This window comes from Miniopterus schreibersii (genome assembly GCF_964146895.1).
Source record: "Miniopterus schreibersii genome assembly, chromosome: 1".
NCBI classification, from domain to species: domain Eukaryota; kingdom Metazoa; phylum Chordata; class Mammalia; order Chiroptera; family Miniopteridae; genus Miniopterus; species Miniopterus schreibersii.
Window position 1 is genome coordinate 4,532,571 of NC_138101.1, and position 16,166 is coordinate 4,548,736.

Consider the following 16,166-nt stretch of genomic DNA (forward strand, 5'->3'; position numbering starts at 1 on the left):
GTCCCAGGGAACAGGCAAGAAGGATGGGAGGGTGGAGCAGGGAAAGGGGGAGGGAAGCCAACGCTAGGATGCTCAGGTCCTCAGCCACTGCCATGGTGGCCAGCTGCCTGATCCTGTATGGCCATCCAAGAAGCCCCCGGGGATGAACCTTGGGACTGTCCACTTGGGGAAAGAGAAGGAAAATCCATTGATGCTTTGGTTCCATGCCCCTTGTTCAGGTTAGTCACAACTTCATGTCCAGGCTGCATGGGCAAGGCACCCCAAGGCCACCGAGAAGTCTGGGCTGCAAGGGAAACACACAGGTCAAGGCCTGATGGCGGTGCCATTAGTCTGTGCCACCTTGAAGCTGCTCTATCTTGATACACAACAGGTCATCCAGGCAGTGGCAGAAATAAGAGAGAAGCACGTCCAGCTGGTGTGGCTCAGTGGTCGAGCATCATCCCATGCACCAAGAGGTTGCTGGTTTGATTCCCAGTCAGGGCACATGCCTGGGTTGAGGGCTCGATCTGCAGTGGGGGACGTGCAGGAGGCAGCCGATCATGCTTCTCTCTCATTGATGTTTCTCTCTCTCTGTCCCTTCTCTCTCTAAGATCAATAAAAGCACATTTAAAAAAAAAGAGAAAGAACCAGAAGTGGTCCCTAGAAGGTGCCTGATACAAACCCACCTCGCCTGCCCTCTGTGTGGCTTCAGACTTCTTACCTGAACCTGCCCAACCTCAGCTATAGCGGGGGCAGACCTGGATAGCAATAAATGCCTAATTTGTAGGGCGACTGGGCGGATTTATCGGATAATGTTTCACCTGGCACAGTGTCCAGCACAGAAAGTAGGACTGGAAAAAATGTGAGCTTGCCTTCCTGCCTTTCCCCTTTAAACACACAGAGCTCCGAATCCCTCCGTGAGGCCTGGCCTCCTCCAGATCCCCACGGGGACCCTTGCCAAGAGCCGCTCACTTCACCCATTGAAGAGAGGAAATAAAACTGGAGATTTGTCAGGAGATAAAAGAGAGTCACACACTCCGAAGCCAACAACAACACAAAAATGTCGCCGTGTGTGTTCTTCGGAACAGAGGGTGAGGCTTGATCTTCAAGTACAGCTTTTTTCAATCAGAAAAATAACATTGGATAAAAGCGGGTATATTTTTTAACATAAAGGGCTAGATCAAGCCTCAAACATGTGTACTTAGAGAAGAAAAAGTAAAAGAAGAAAGAATAAAACATGCGCTGTGAGGGCCTCCGGCCCACAGACAGATATACTTGTTAATTTTAGTCTTTGGGTGTTTTATATCGGAGGGACGGTAAGATTCTAGATAGCACTACACCGGGGGGACGGCGGTGCCGCTCAGTTTGGAAATGAAATCGTGCTCTGAGTGGACATTCATGTGAACTTTCACTGTGATGGAGAAGGGGCTTGGTCATCCATGAATACCCTCTAAAGATCTGCTGAGAAAAGGAGAGAAACGGGCAAGGCCACAGGGAGAGGGGCCGGTCGCAGCGAGGCAGAACTTAGGTGTAACTCATGCATTCACGGGGCCGGCTCACGGGCCATCACTGCAGGCACGTGCGAGGGCCCGGGCCCGCCAGAGGGTGGCAGGGCCCCCCGCCTGCTGCCTTTGGTGCTGGAGGATGTAGGTGAGAGGCTTTTACTCTGGCGGTCCCATCAGGCTTCCAGAGGAGGCGATGTTGGGGCTGAAGCTCAGTGTTCGTCTAGGGCTCCTTCTGTTGTGTAGGTAGCTCGTTAGTAATTCATAAAGAAAGAGAGCACGTGGAATCGGACGTTAAGCCTGATTTCCTGGGAAGCTGTAACATTCACAGGCCCCCCAGGGGACCGGGCAGCCTCCACCCTCATGACTTAATCCCCAAGCAATCCCGGAGCACCCCTTGAGTGGGCAGCAAGAATCGCCCTGGGGAACACTGCCCAGCCCCATACCAGGCTTACAGAGGGGTGGGGCGGGGGGGATTCTTTTGCTAGGCACATGCCCGATAGAAAACAGATGATGCCCCAGAACTCTGCGGCATGTGCAGTAGGAAACAAATGGCACATGCACGTGGGAGCCTCATCTGGGAAAAGAGTCCATTGGATCAGGGCACTGGACCCCAGAAGGGCCAGGAAAGGGATTGGTGAGGAGGCGGGCCCAGCACAAGCCTGGGAAAGCCCAGGAAGAAGGTTGGATGGTTTGAAAGAAAGCCGTCTTGTTCCCCAAAACCAAGAAAATATATGAAGGATTATCAAGGACCCCCGAGCAGCTGCTGCTGGAGCCCACCCGCCCTCTTCATCCCTGAGGGGGTGCTATCTGCCTTCACACCAATAAATCTCCCACGTGGGTACCCTTTGAAATTCTTTTCTCGTGACACTGCAAGGACCCATTTTCACCAGCAACAATTCCATGGAGACGCGAAATGATCTGGTCCGGGCTGAACGTGAATTATGTGTACACTCCAGGCTGCAGCATTGGCTCGACGTTGAACAGCACAGACTTTGGAATCAGAGACATTTAACTTCCTGTCCCTTCTTTGCTTACTAATTACTTGCTGTCTTAATCTTTGTATCACACAAAAACCTTGCAACTTGAATTGCTTAAGGAACGTGCCCCAAATCAACCTCCCTGGAGAGGTTTGAAGTAGAGGGCGGGTGGACAGGAGCCTAGCCCAAGGCCTGCCATCGCTCAAGTTCTCAATACCTATGGCTGCTGCCGTTCGGTGTGTGAGACACCGGGGTGACCTTCAAGGAACCCTGCCCAAGGGCTGTCTACAAATAGGAACTTTTTCTGCATATCCAGCACAGTCAACAAAACAGAAGCTCTGAATCTAGGGGAGATGAGAGTTCCGGTCATCAGGGAGAGGGTGAAGATGGTCTCCCCAGGTTCTCATGGCCAGAGCACCTCACCCCCTTCCCTCTGCTCCCACGCTGTTCACTAACCCAGCTGCCAGGGACACTGATTTCAGGGAAAGCAGAGCTCTGCTCCATGTCAGCCCCCAAAGGCTGCTCAGTCTAATGTACCCCCCCATTGTACCGCATCACTCTCTTTGCTTGAGATGCTTAATTTCTCTTTGCAGCATTGAAAACTTGCTAACGTCATATGTTTGTTTTAATTTGTTCTTATATGCCTTCGCCATTAGAATTCAGCCTCTATGAAGACAAGAACCTTTTTTTTGCTGTTTCTCCAAAGGTGATAGTTCCTCAAAAAATAATGATGGGTTATGAATATGTTATTATTATTCAGAATAGTTGTGCATGTAAGTGAATGATTGATTAGTAAACATGGACATACAAGAACTTGGAAGGGAACCCCCCTCAGGACCAGCTCCTGCTTTGCATTCTCTATTTTACTGAATTGCACAAAAATCCCTTTCATGTGTTCTGCCCCGCAACTGGAGAGTCCCTGGCATTTCCCTTGCTCTCAAGCTCTGCAGGTAAGGCAGTGCTCGGCTGCCCTGCTAAGCCTGCTTGTAATTACCTTTGCATCTCTCCATCCCAGCCGCTGGAATCATTGCTCACCTGGGCCGCTCCTGAGACACTGCACCGCTCTCTCTTCCCCTCGCGGTCACCTTTGCCAGTTTCCAGGCCCTAACCAGAAAGAGCTTTCCAAATAAAGGTCTGACTGTATTGACTTGTTCAAACACTTTACCATGTTTTAGGAAAATTTTCCACTTCTTCAAATCACTTTTTTTTCTTTCAATTTATACCCCAGGCTCTAGCAATAACGAACTCCTCATATCTCTTTCTAGCTTGTCTCCTGGCGTTTGTGCATGCATCGCATTGATTACATATCTCTATTTACTTCTCTCTGCTCCTTGTTGACCTATAAAATTCTTGAGTTCAAAGACTTCACCTTGTTAGCTATTGTATATCTACCACCTGCTGAAATTCATAGCACATCTAGGTGTCAATAAATACATAGACAAAAACACTATCCTGTGTATTTGGTTAGAAAATACTGGTCTTCTTGAGTTTATCACCTGGGGAAATGTTGAGGAGCAGACACTAAAATGCTGTGATCCCTCTAAGGCACAAGTACTCTGTGGAAATGTCCTCAGTTGGCTGTCAGCCTCTTGGTCATTTCTATCTCTCTTCCTCTCTCTGACATCAATACTTGTTACAACCAGAAAGCCATCTGGGAAAAGATCTATAGCTGAACGGGATGGCCTAAATGATGCTTTTCTCTTTTAACTGAAAAAGTGAAAAAAACCAAAGCCTTCGATTCTGTACTTTCCCCCTGCCCATCTGTTTCTTACAGGCCATTATGGTGACAGCCTCAAAAAACGTTGGCCGTGAACAACACCTCCTGCTGCTTGAGCAGGACACATCTATACATGTTTGTGCTCCAAAACAGGCCAGGGCTGAAGATGACTACGTATTTCAAAAGTGGGCTGTAGCACAGCAGAGTGAGTACTTACAAACAGGGTTAGCACATGCGTGTGTTTATTTTAAAGGCTAGAAAAAGGCCAAATGCTTCATTAATTTGTGAACTTGGGGATGTATGGGGGAGATACATGAAGAAAGGTCAACACTTGAACTCAGTGCTAACAAGCAAGTTAATAATAACAATAACAACAACCATAATTATGTATATACATAGCTGTTAGTAAGGAAAAGAGGAATCGATGAGTAATAATACAGGAATAAAGTGTGTTTCGTGTACTCACAACCGTTAACGACCTTTGCTTCGCCCTGTGCGTGCAGCTGTGGGCTGGCTATAAAGTCCAGTGCTGGGGTTTTGCAGCGGCAACACGGTTTGGCGGCCGCCGGGTCCCCTGCGCCTGCTTTTGTGCGTTGGGCGTGGAAACCCGAGGGCGCGGGGGTTAAAAGGCTGCCTGGCTGGGAACCCAGGCGCCCCGAGTCGATCGCCTTGACCTTGCAGCAGCGCTTCCGGTCCGGCAGCCTCGCCGCGCGGGGAGTGGCGTTGGCTTTCCGAAGGCCACGTGGCTGGAGCAGTCCAGACACGGGGATTAGACCCCATTCTTGGTCGTCTCTGAACAATTTCCTTTCCAAATTATCCTTCCTCCTGGGATCCAGAAAATGTTCTGGATCACGGAGGAAACGCAAAAGAAATGGAAAGAAGGTGGACATTATGGTCCTATTCTCAGTTTCCTTTTCCGTACAATGATCATAATCCTTACCGCGCAGGGCAGTTTGGAAAGTCTAAGTGAAAATGAATATCTTAAGAATCAGGCGCAGCACTTAGCACACACTCTCTCTCAAATAATGTGTATATTCTACCAATTCTTCTTAGCAAACGAGGCCAATGGAATTTAGGCTAATGCAGAATTTTGAAATATAGTTTTGGGAACTACTTTTACATTATCAAGTGATAGGAAGTTATAAATTTTAAAATGACTTAAATCAATGCTGCTGATAAACAATATATTTAAAAAAATCTATAGGAAACATTTAAAAGTGAATCTGGAAAACGTTACTCTGTGCAGGACACCAGTGTGAAATTGCAGCAGGATACTAGGGTCAAAAGGAACATTAATTCTTCAAGGAGTTATGCAATCTTATCAGTCAGAAAAACTGAAAATTATATGTACATTTTATATAAAAACACACATATTGATATATACACACATATAAATGGTTCCATTTTTAAATGAGCTAATTACGTTTAAAGCCTGTTATGGCAAAAGAAGTTAGAATCTGAGTGATTTTGTATTTTCACATCGGGCAAGGTGATCATGGGACAATTGAACATGATTTCTTTCCTTAAAGCTGGATACAGGCAATAAGTGTAAATCACAGACTGTCACGTTATGGTTCTTGCCCCATCTTTAAATGAAGCCTGAACCCACACCTGCCTCTTAGACCCTCTGATTCTCAATTTCCTTACCTGTGAAATGGGGATAAGAATACTTCTTTCTGTTCCCCTTCATTCCAGCCCAATTTTAAGGGTTAGTAAAATGTCTAAAATGCAGACGTGAAATACTAAACACAAACACATGTCGATTCATTCTTTTGTTCAGTCACTGAGTGTGGCGATGGATAGGGCAGACGTGGCCCCACTCTCACAGACCTACAAGCTAGCGAAGGGCACAGCCGAGGGGAGGGGGCCATGCGAGGACCCGGAGGGGACAGAGGTAGCTTGAGGAAGACACCGGTCTCATTCATATGCAGGGAGCTTTCCAGAAGGTGTGACATCTAAGCTGATCTGTAAAGCATGAATTAGAAAAAACATCTGAAAAGGATTGGGGTGCAGGTTAGGGTTAAGTTTTCAGGTGGAGACACATTTTGGCACATATATAAGAAAGAAAACACATTACTTGTACAGAGAAGGCAAAGAAATTTGCCTCAGTTGGATCACAGATTTCAATGAGAGAAGCTCTGAGAGAGAGGTGGGTCAGGCTGTGTATATTCTTACAAACCATCTTTAGGTTAGACTTTGAGACCAGAGGGAGGTTTTTGAAGGGTTTTAGACAAAGAATTGTTGAGGTCAGTATCAAGAATCACACATCAATTCGCTTGGCAACTCGAATGCTAAGAATTCCCTGGGTCAGGAACAACATGCTCTCAGACATGCCCCCGTTCCTGATCCCTCTCTGCACCCCCAGCCCCACACCTCTTCTCTTTGTCCAGGTTTTCAGTTTTGTGAACAGCACCGGTCTCTTCATAACCTTGGCGTTGGTTCTGCCTTCAAGAGGAAACATTTAAGAGTTCTGAATCTAAGGCTGAAACTTCTCTCCACAAGTTCAAAAACTCTCTTCAGCAAGGAGTTTTAGAATCATCTCCACGTTTCCCGTGACTGAGACCTGCTCTCCCACACTCTGAGGGCTGCTACATGAGACTAAGAATTGTAGAAAGTTGTTGAAGAGATTTTAGAAATCACGGTGTCTACACAGCCACCCCCTCTCCACGCCTCAAGGTGAAGGGCTGGGCTGCATCCATATGTTACTCCAGTTCGGTTCAATGCTTTGCCTGCACGGGGAGGAATGGTCCACAAATGTGGGGGCAAACGACAGGAGAGGAAGCCGAGGCCCAGAGTGGGTGAGCATAAGGCCTCCTGACTCCCAGCTCTGGGTTTTCACTCCTGAAAATACCTGGGCCGCCTGGATGCCGAGGCAGGAGAGGCTTCCTCCTTGCTCTGGAGCTCCTGGTCCACGAGCCGCACGCTCTGCCCCCGACTCTCTCCCTCCCGGTGAGCAGGGTGACCTGCTTCCCTGCCGAGGTTAGAGGTCCGAGTTTGGAAGCAGCAGCGTGCCAGCCCAGCCCAGCTGGCCTCCCCTCGTCGGCGGGTGCCCGTCAGTGCCCGCTTTCCTTCCACTGAGGACCCTGGCGGGCTGGGCCTGGTCTTCCCCGGCTCAGCCTGCGGCTCCCTGCGCCTCCCTCCTGTCCCCCTCTTCACTAAGTCCCTGCAGGGAGAGAAATGCACCCCCCGGTGCCATGCCGGGCAGCAGAACCTGCCTGCCCCCTGGGGGAGCTGTGTTGGCCCAGCGACCTGTGTTTACGGGGTGCGTCTAGCTAATTCTGGGCTTCAGATATAATCCACATTCCCCAAGGTGATCTTTTCTTGTAATCAAGGCAGAATTTTGTTAAGGCTAAGGCTTGATTTTCTCTCCATCAGTTCAGAACTCAAGCTAGAGAAGTGGGTGCTATTTGTTGGGTCCCAATAATAAATAACAGATGTCCCCTACTCTTTAGGGGCTGTCTCCAATGGGAGGTGTTGGCTGCGCCTCACTGCCAGCGCTGGCCTGCATGGGGACCTGCTCATGACTTCTTCCTGCTGGTCAGAGCCCTTGGCGTATCGAGATTTGCCACAAACTAGCCAAGAACTAAGACACTTCTCTCATTGAAAAAAGTCCATTTCCCATGAATCTGGGCAGGTGATGTGACTTACTTGACTTCTAGTATATAGTAGCTATGGCAGATGCCACTTTCCAGGCCCTTAAGGGACTATTGATTTTTTTGAAAGAAACAAGGGCTACTCATATGTTTTTGAGTGGCCAGCACTTTATATGTGTGCCAGTTAAATGACAAATATTTTCACTGATGTTCCTACATTTCCACTGACTCCCAATTGAAATTTTGGACAGGCCAAGGAAATTTTTTTCCCCTAAAGAAACAGAAATGACCAAAAGTTAATATCACATTTTGTCCTTTGTAGAGATGTGGACTCATCGCAAAGCATTGCTGTGGGAGAGGGGGGGATGGTGGTGCTCTGGGGAAATGAGAGAAAGGGGGAAGGAGAAGGGAAAGGAAGGGAAGAGAGAGAGGTGACTGTGTGAGCCTGGGCAAGAGGCAGGTGGCTGGAGGTGGAGGTCGAGGTGCCCCTCAGTTATGCTCGGCTCTGCTCCGCAGCAGCCCCACAGACAGATGAGCGTGTCCTTTAGCTAAACGCTGGCAGGAACCTGGACTTCCAGCAAGCCATCAGACTCCCGGGAGCCACTGAGAGGAGACAATGGGGATGTCATAACAACCAGGATGGCCTGGGGGTCGGAGGCCGTGTGTCCCTTTTCTAACTGCCAGTTAAACCTCCGGGCCCCTGAAACACCCTGCGAGCAGATGGCGAGGACTCACGCTGACTGAGAGTAAATTTCCTGTTCAGTTGGGGGAGGAGTCATACTTAATTGGATTGAAAGAAAATAGAGTTTCTTTACTCTCTTCCTGAATTTGTGGACAAAGTTTTCACCCCTTCCATAAACACTGTGTCATTCCTCCAAGGTCAGTGTTGAGAACTTCAGTCTTTACTGAGAAAGAAAGCAGAGCCGAGGAGCTCAGGCAGTGAGGCGAAGACATTGCTCCCTGACGCAGCAGAGTCAGAGCTGGAACCGGGCCCATCTGGCTGATGCCAAAATGTATTCTTTCCAGAACCCAGCAGGAGAGCGTTTCCAGACCCTCATGCCCGAGCCAGAGTGCTACCTACGAGGGTTTGGGAGAAGCCGATACCAGGCAGAACTGCCGTCTTCTGCTTTGTGTTTTCTCCAATGTCATTTGCTTGGGGACCTAAAGATGAATTACTCTTTGTTTTAGAGTTTGTCTTGAATCTTCACTAGCCAGTGACTTATAAAAATGAAACACAATGACTGAAAATGATTGAAGCAAAGCATACTATAAAGCAAGACGTAATACCTAAAACTCTAAGTAGAGAGGGGGAGAGGAAAAAGGGAAACAGATGAACTGAACAGTTTAAAACACTTAGAACTGCCAAACAATAAGAGTCGAATCTTCAGATAAAAAATAAATATTTGGCAAATGTAACCAAGAAAATAAGAAATAAATCACACAAAAATTAGAGATTAGAAGAACAATACAACAAAACTTCACTTAATATTACAAGGAAACACTATGTACCAAGGTGTCCTAAAAATATATTGAGGGACATTGTATTGTAATTGCCAGTTGATTGGCTTATCTTCTTTGATATTAAGTCATTAAAGGTAAAGATTCTAGTCAGTTCCTGTCACTGTACCTCCAGGACCACACAAAACAAAACAAAAATGAAACACATTGTTCCAGCACACAGGGGGCATCCAATCAATATTCAGTAATTTTCTACAATGTACATAAAACTGAAATGACCAAAGAAAATGGAAATGTGAGTAGACAATAACAAAGAAAGCAATTGAAAACAGTTATTAGAAATTATTTCTATGATACGCTCTGTGAGTTAGAGGAACTCATACATAAATTATTTTAGAAGGTAAATAAAAAATAAACTCAATTCATATTATCAAACTAATGCAATTTAGAATTAAATTATAGTTTTAAAAACATCTCTTAAATTGATGTCAAATAAAGACACTTTGCTGAGCTGAAAAGTCAGGGTTTTACAGTATAAACAGCTAGGTTTTAAATACAGCTTCTATTTCTTATTCGTCACGAAATCCCAGGGTCAGATTCTTCGTCCATAATGCAGCAATTATAATGATTTTTTAGTGCATTTTCCTAGGTAGAAAATCCAGTCAATTACAAATGAAAATCTGTCTTTATTCAAAATAGGCACGATTTTATTTTCCATGTTTTACTCCATTAACCCGAAATTATAGGACTTGCTTCCATGTTATGTCAGTGTTAGATGCTGTAGGCCATAGACTCTCAGCTCTTCGCTTTCACGTAGCACACGGTCTGGTGGGGTGGGCATGTGCCACTCTACAGCTAGTGACTTCAGTAGCCAGCAAGGGAACCTATAGTTTCTTCATCTATAAAGTAAAAGGAAAGAACAAAACCAATTTATTCATACCATTCAATTTCAAAATGTGAGCGGAAATGTAAGTAGAATTTGGGCCTTCGGAGTGATACTGTTTTCATCTCCCAGAGTAAATTGTGTTTTTATATTCAAGATTATAGATATTCTCAGTGGGAGAAATTGGCCTAGAATGTAGTTCTTATGAATTCAATGTTTTGTGCTCTATTAGTCTGCTTGGGATGTCATAACAAAATACCATAGACTGTGTGGCTTAAACAACAGAAATTTATTTTCTCGCAGTTGTAGAGTCTGGGAAGTCCAAGATTACGATGCTGGGTGATTTGTTCTGGGTTCACAGACAACTGTCTTCATGTTGTGTCCTCACCTGAGCATAGCAGAGCTCTCTGTTCTTTCTTCTTATAAGGGCACTAATTCCATCAGGAAGGCCCCACCCTCATGGCCTCACCTAAAACTAATTATCTCCTAAAAGCCCCACCTCCAAATATTATCACATTGGGGGTTCTGGCTCTAACTTATGCATTTGAAGGGGAAGGGAGACACAATAGTATGTATCTTCCATAAGAATATTAATTCTTCCTAAACACTTTGAATGTCCTGGGCCCTTTTAAAAATTGACAAAAACAGTTCTAAAGAATTAGAAGTACTCAGTGCACTCTTTCCCTTATGAAATCTTCTACGTACAACTTTTCCCCTACAACCTGTTAGGGTGAGATAAAGTGGCTCATTGAGGGCCAAGCGCTTTATGTTCTGTACAGGATTCTGTTTTTCCAAGGAAAATCGTTAACATCTCCTCCATTCTGGCTGCTGAAGGTGGGAGAGAATTTAAGTCCCCTTTAGCTGAGACCCTTAGCTGAACAGTAGGAAAAGTGAGGCCAGAAAAAGGGAAGAATGTGCTAAAGGTCACACAACTCATCTCGGCCTTTCCACCTTAACTAGCTTCAGATTCTTTGAAAAATAATGAGAAATTAATACTCATATTATTTCTTAAATCTATTAACCTCCAGGACTGTCTCCTATGATCTCTCGTTTGGGGTCTCCATGACCAACTTAACAATTCAAATACTTTCAGAATCACAATATTCTGCCTGGTGGTTAAGATTTCTTTTAGGATGCAGTAAAATATGCGTATATTTAATTTTCTTTTTTTAAAAAAATTATCTTTATTGTTGAAAATATTACAGATGTCCTCTTTATTCCCCATTAACCCCTTCCAACCCCTACCCACTCCCCACTCCCCGGCCCTCACCACATTATTGTCTGTGTCCTTGGGTTGTGCATATATACATATAGATTCTTTGGTTAATCTCTCCCCACCTGCCCACCACCCCTCCTTCCCACTGAGATTTATCAGTCTGATCCACACTTCTATGTCACTGAATCTATTTTGTTAATCAGTTTATTAAGTTCTTTAGATTCCATATATAAGTGAGATCATGTGATGTTTGTCTTTCTCTGCCTGGCTTATTTCCCTTAGCAAATATTCTCCAGGTCCCTCCATGCTGTCCCAAAGGGTACAAGATCCTTCTTCTTTACAGCTGCGTAGTATTCCATGGTGTGAATGTCCCACAGCTTTTTCATCCACTCATTTGCTGATGGGCACTTGGGCTTTTCCGGATCTTAGCTATTGTAAACTGTGCTGCTATGGACACAGGGGTGCATATATTCTTTCTGATTAGTGTTTCAGGATTCTTAGGATACATTCCTAGGAGTGGAATCACTGGGTCAAATTGCAGCTCCATTTTTATTTTTTTGAGGAACCTCCACACTGTTTTCCATAGTGGCTGCCCCAGTCTGCATTCCTGCCAGCACTGCACCAGGTTCCCCTTTCTCCGCACCCTCGCCAGCACATGCCATTTGTTGATTTGTTGATGGAGCCCATCTGACAGGTGTGAGGTGATACCTCAGTGTGGGTTTAATCTGCATCCCTCTGATGATTAGCGACGTTGAGCATTTTCTCATACGTGTCTTGGCCATCTGTCTGTCCTCTTTGGAGAAGTGTCTGTTCAGGTCCTTTGCCCATTTCTTAATTGGGTTGTTTGTCTTCCTCTTGCTGAGTAATACGAGTTCTTCGTGCACTTTGGAAGTTAGCCCCTTATCAGATGGGTCCTTGGCACATATGTACTCCCATGCCATGGGGTTCCTTTGTATTTTGAGGCTGTTTTCTTTTGCTGTGCAGAAGCTTTTTAGTTTGGTGTAGTCTCATATGTTTATTTTTTCCTTTGTTTCTCTTGCCTGGTGAAAATTCCACCATGTGAATATGTCTGTGACTTTACTGCCTAATGTTTCACAAAGGAGGCAAGAGCATACAGTGGAGTAAAGAAAGTCTCTTCAATAAATGGTGTTGGGAGAATTGGACAAGTACATGCAAAAAAGTAAAACTAGACCACCAACTTACACTATACACAATAATAAATTCAAAATGGGTAAAAGACTTAAATGTAAGTCACAAAACCATATATTTAAATTTTCTAATATATCTTTTTCTAATATATCTAGAACACTCTGAATTTTCTTTTTCTTCTGAAAGACTCAACTGAATTCTCCAAGAGAGCTGAACAATTTATTGCTCCCATATAATTTTAAATTTCTCTGCAGAGATAACACAGTAATTATCCACAGCGATTGGACTTGTGCTGGGAGTGTACTTGCATTGCATTTATTTATTTATTTTTTTTGGCTTTTAGCAAACAGAATTTTATTTGGTAGAATACATAACAGCAACACAAAATTATTTACTGCTCCGAAACGCTTCCTGTGCTCAGCGCCTCTGATTAACCCCTGAGACGGAGTTACTCCGTTCCCCCCACCCCGTCTTCGGGCGGATAGGAGGCTGGCGCTCCTCCGCACACCGTCGGTCTTTCTGGAGTCACCCTCTCCGAGACACCCTTGCACCTCGGAGTTAATGACAATTGAGCACCTTGAACCTGTGATTTGAAAGTAGCAAAATAAAGCCTCACCTGCGAGGCTTTATGACCACTTTCCCAAAGCAAAGTCAAGACAGGAGGAGAGACTGAGTCAGGACACAGAAAGGGGGCAGACAATAGTCGGGTAAAGACCCCCGGGCTCCAGGCCTTGGCGGGAACTCATTAAGACCCACCTCAGATGCGTGCGGCGCTCCAGAGGCTCCAGCCGGCTGGTTTATGACTGTGGTGCAAACTTTCCCGGGATGTTGGCGTGCGCCTCAGCCTTTGTTCTTGCTGTGTTTTTCTCACCTTGATTTAAGCCCCGGGGCCGCTCTTTTTTTAAGAGGCAGTTGCCGCTGCGAGATGAAAAGCAGAATTATCTGAAGTGAGCCTCTGTTTCCAGCTCCAGCTTTTCAACAGGAACAAAAGCGTGTGTCCTCGCTGTGACCTGGGAGCCTCAGTAATGACAGATTGAAATGTGCTCCCTCTCCCAAGCCCTGCAGAGGCTCATGGTCAGGTTTCTATTGATTGAAGAAACTATTGCAATCTCTCTCAAGTCTTCGGGATATGTGAGACTCCTTTCTTCTGCACGTTTTTGCTCCACTCCCTGCCTTTACCTTCTCCTCAATTCCACCCCCTGCAGTGTCCTGTGGTACACTCTTGAACCCCCACAGGAGCCGGGGGCCCGTCCCTTGGGCACTGGGGGCATCTGCAGGGCATTTGATGTACACCCTCAGCTAACAGAGCGAATGGAGACTTGCCCGTTTGCTGTGATTACAGGCTGTCTTAACCCATTTGGCTGCTGTAGCAAAATAATGTAGACCTGGTGGCTTATAAACAGCAGAAATGTGTTTTTCATAGTTCTGGAGGCTGAATGTCCAAGGTCGGGGTGTCAGCACGGTTGGGTTCTGGTTACAGGCTGTTCACTTCCTCCCATGGGGGAAAGTGGTCAAGGGAGCTCTGGGGTCCTTCTATAGGGGCACTAATCCCGTTCATGAGGCCTCCATCTCATGACCTAACTAGCTCCCAAAGGCCCCGCTTCTAGCGCAATCGCTTTGGATGTTAGGATTTCAACATACGAATTTCAGGGGAGGGGGCACAAGACGCAATCCATCGCGCAGGGCTGCTTGCTTGGTGGCAGATTCTAGGCGCCATCAGAAGTTCCCCAAATGTCTCCTGGACACATACGATACCTGATGTTCCTCATATGAACTGTACATCCTTCGAGGACATGTGAAGTATCTCCTGCTCAGTGAGACCAGGCCCCGGGGAATGCATCGAAGGGTGGAAACTAGCCCTTGGCACTTGACCTGATCAAGTCGTTGATCCAAGGCTCTGCTCGATGCTACCACCAAGGTCAGACTCCACCTCTCACTCATCCATATGTCCGGGCCTCCTTTCCACCACCCACTCGAGACAGCAGCTGGGCTCACCAGTTTTCACGGAAGACTGAGATTGGGTTCATTAATTTTTGTGTTGATCACAGTACCCAGGACATTGTCTGGATGGTAGCAGTTTCTTCCTGAAGACTAGGTGAGTGGGATCAAGTGAATGGAATTTATTTACATCTAAAAATGCATTCCCCAGGGGCAATGGATGGAATTAATGTCTTAACATCTTTGAAAGCCTGCCATATGAAACATAATACGTACAGAAAACCCTAACATTTAGTGATCGCTTCCCACGCATAAACCAGATGCTAAACCGTTTACCTGAATTATCTCATTTACTCTTTACAACCAACCGCCTATGAAGTAGATTCTATTTACAGGAGAAAAGCCGAGACACGGGGGGTGGAAAGAACTCGCTCCCTCACACCCGGCAGGACAAAATTCTGGACTTTTCCTGCAAGGAACTGCATGTAGAGGACGTGAACCGAGGGGTGAAAGCCTCAGGGAGGGAGATTTTGGCTTCATGCGAGGGAAGCTTCTGGCTGGCTGAGGGGTTTGTAATCGAGGCTGGAGCCGCGTTTGACAGGCGCTTAGAGCCGAGCTCAAGCACGATTTGTCTGAGTGTCGAAGAGCCTGCCGTTCAGCCCTGACGTGCCTGGGTCCTCGTCACCATCGCGCAGCTGGCGCGTCCCCTCCGAGCGCCCTGTGCGTCCCCTCCGCAGCCTGGCCGGCTGTTCGCAGGACCTGTTTCCCTCCCCAGCCCGCGACGGGCCGCTCCGGCCCACCGTCTGCGACCCTATCACGAGAGCACCGAACATCTCGCTGTTTTGCTTTGGAAACAAAGCTGCGTTTAGTAAAGGAACAAAACGTGGTTTCCAAAGAAGCAAAAGCAAAGGCCTGGACGCCACGCCACACAGCTCGGAGCGGGTGATGGGGTGTCTGGTGCTTTCCTGCCCGAGTTTCTGGTTTGGGACCCGTGTTTGTCTGCCTCAGGTGATGCTCTGTCCCTGCAGGAAGAGGGTCCCCACAGCAGCCTTTGGGCGTTTATGGAAATGCTTCTGGCCCCTGGACTTCTCCGGAATTGGCCAGAGGCCGCATCCTCTCCAGGAGGGGTCCTTGTCTCTGTCCCCTCCCTCCGCTCGCCTATTGTTTGCCCACTCACAGCAAAGGACAATTAATCAGGGCACCGAGTGCTGTGGCCGGTGCTGCCTAATGAACCCCTGAGGGGCCCCTGCCCCGGGGACCTCTGCTAAGCACCCCGCTTCCACTGCACAGGCAGGGGGGGCACTCTGCCTGCAGGCCAGGCGGCTCAGGGGCCGACCCTGCATCCAGGCCCCAGCTTCCTCCCCACGGGCAGACTCAGGGCCACCGACCCCATCGCGCGTTGCCACCGAGACTGGTGCTTGAATTGAGTCACACGGTTGTCACCTATGACACAACTCTGCGAACAGGGAGTATGCGCCCACTTTTCAAACGAGAAAACTAAAGCATATGGAAGTTACGTAACTTTCCTGAGACTACGGAACTGATTTTAGAATAAGGGTTAGAATTCGGGCTCTTCGTCTCCAGGCGCAGAGGCCCAAACTTACGTTCTGTTCCATCTCCTGCGGTGTGACCGCTCCTGGCCTTGGGCAGTGGGAAGCATTCGTATGTCTTCTCTCTAAACGTCTCTAGTTATTGTAGTCTTGACGGCATCTTGGGTACTGATCTTAAGAGTATTCCTGAGTGGATATGCT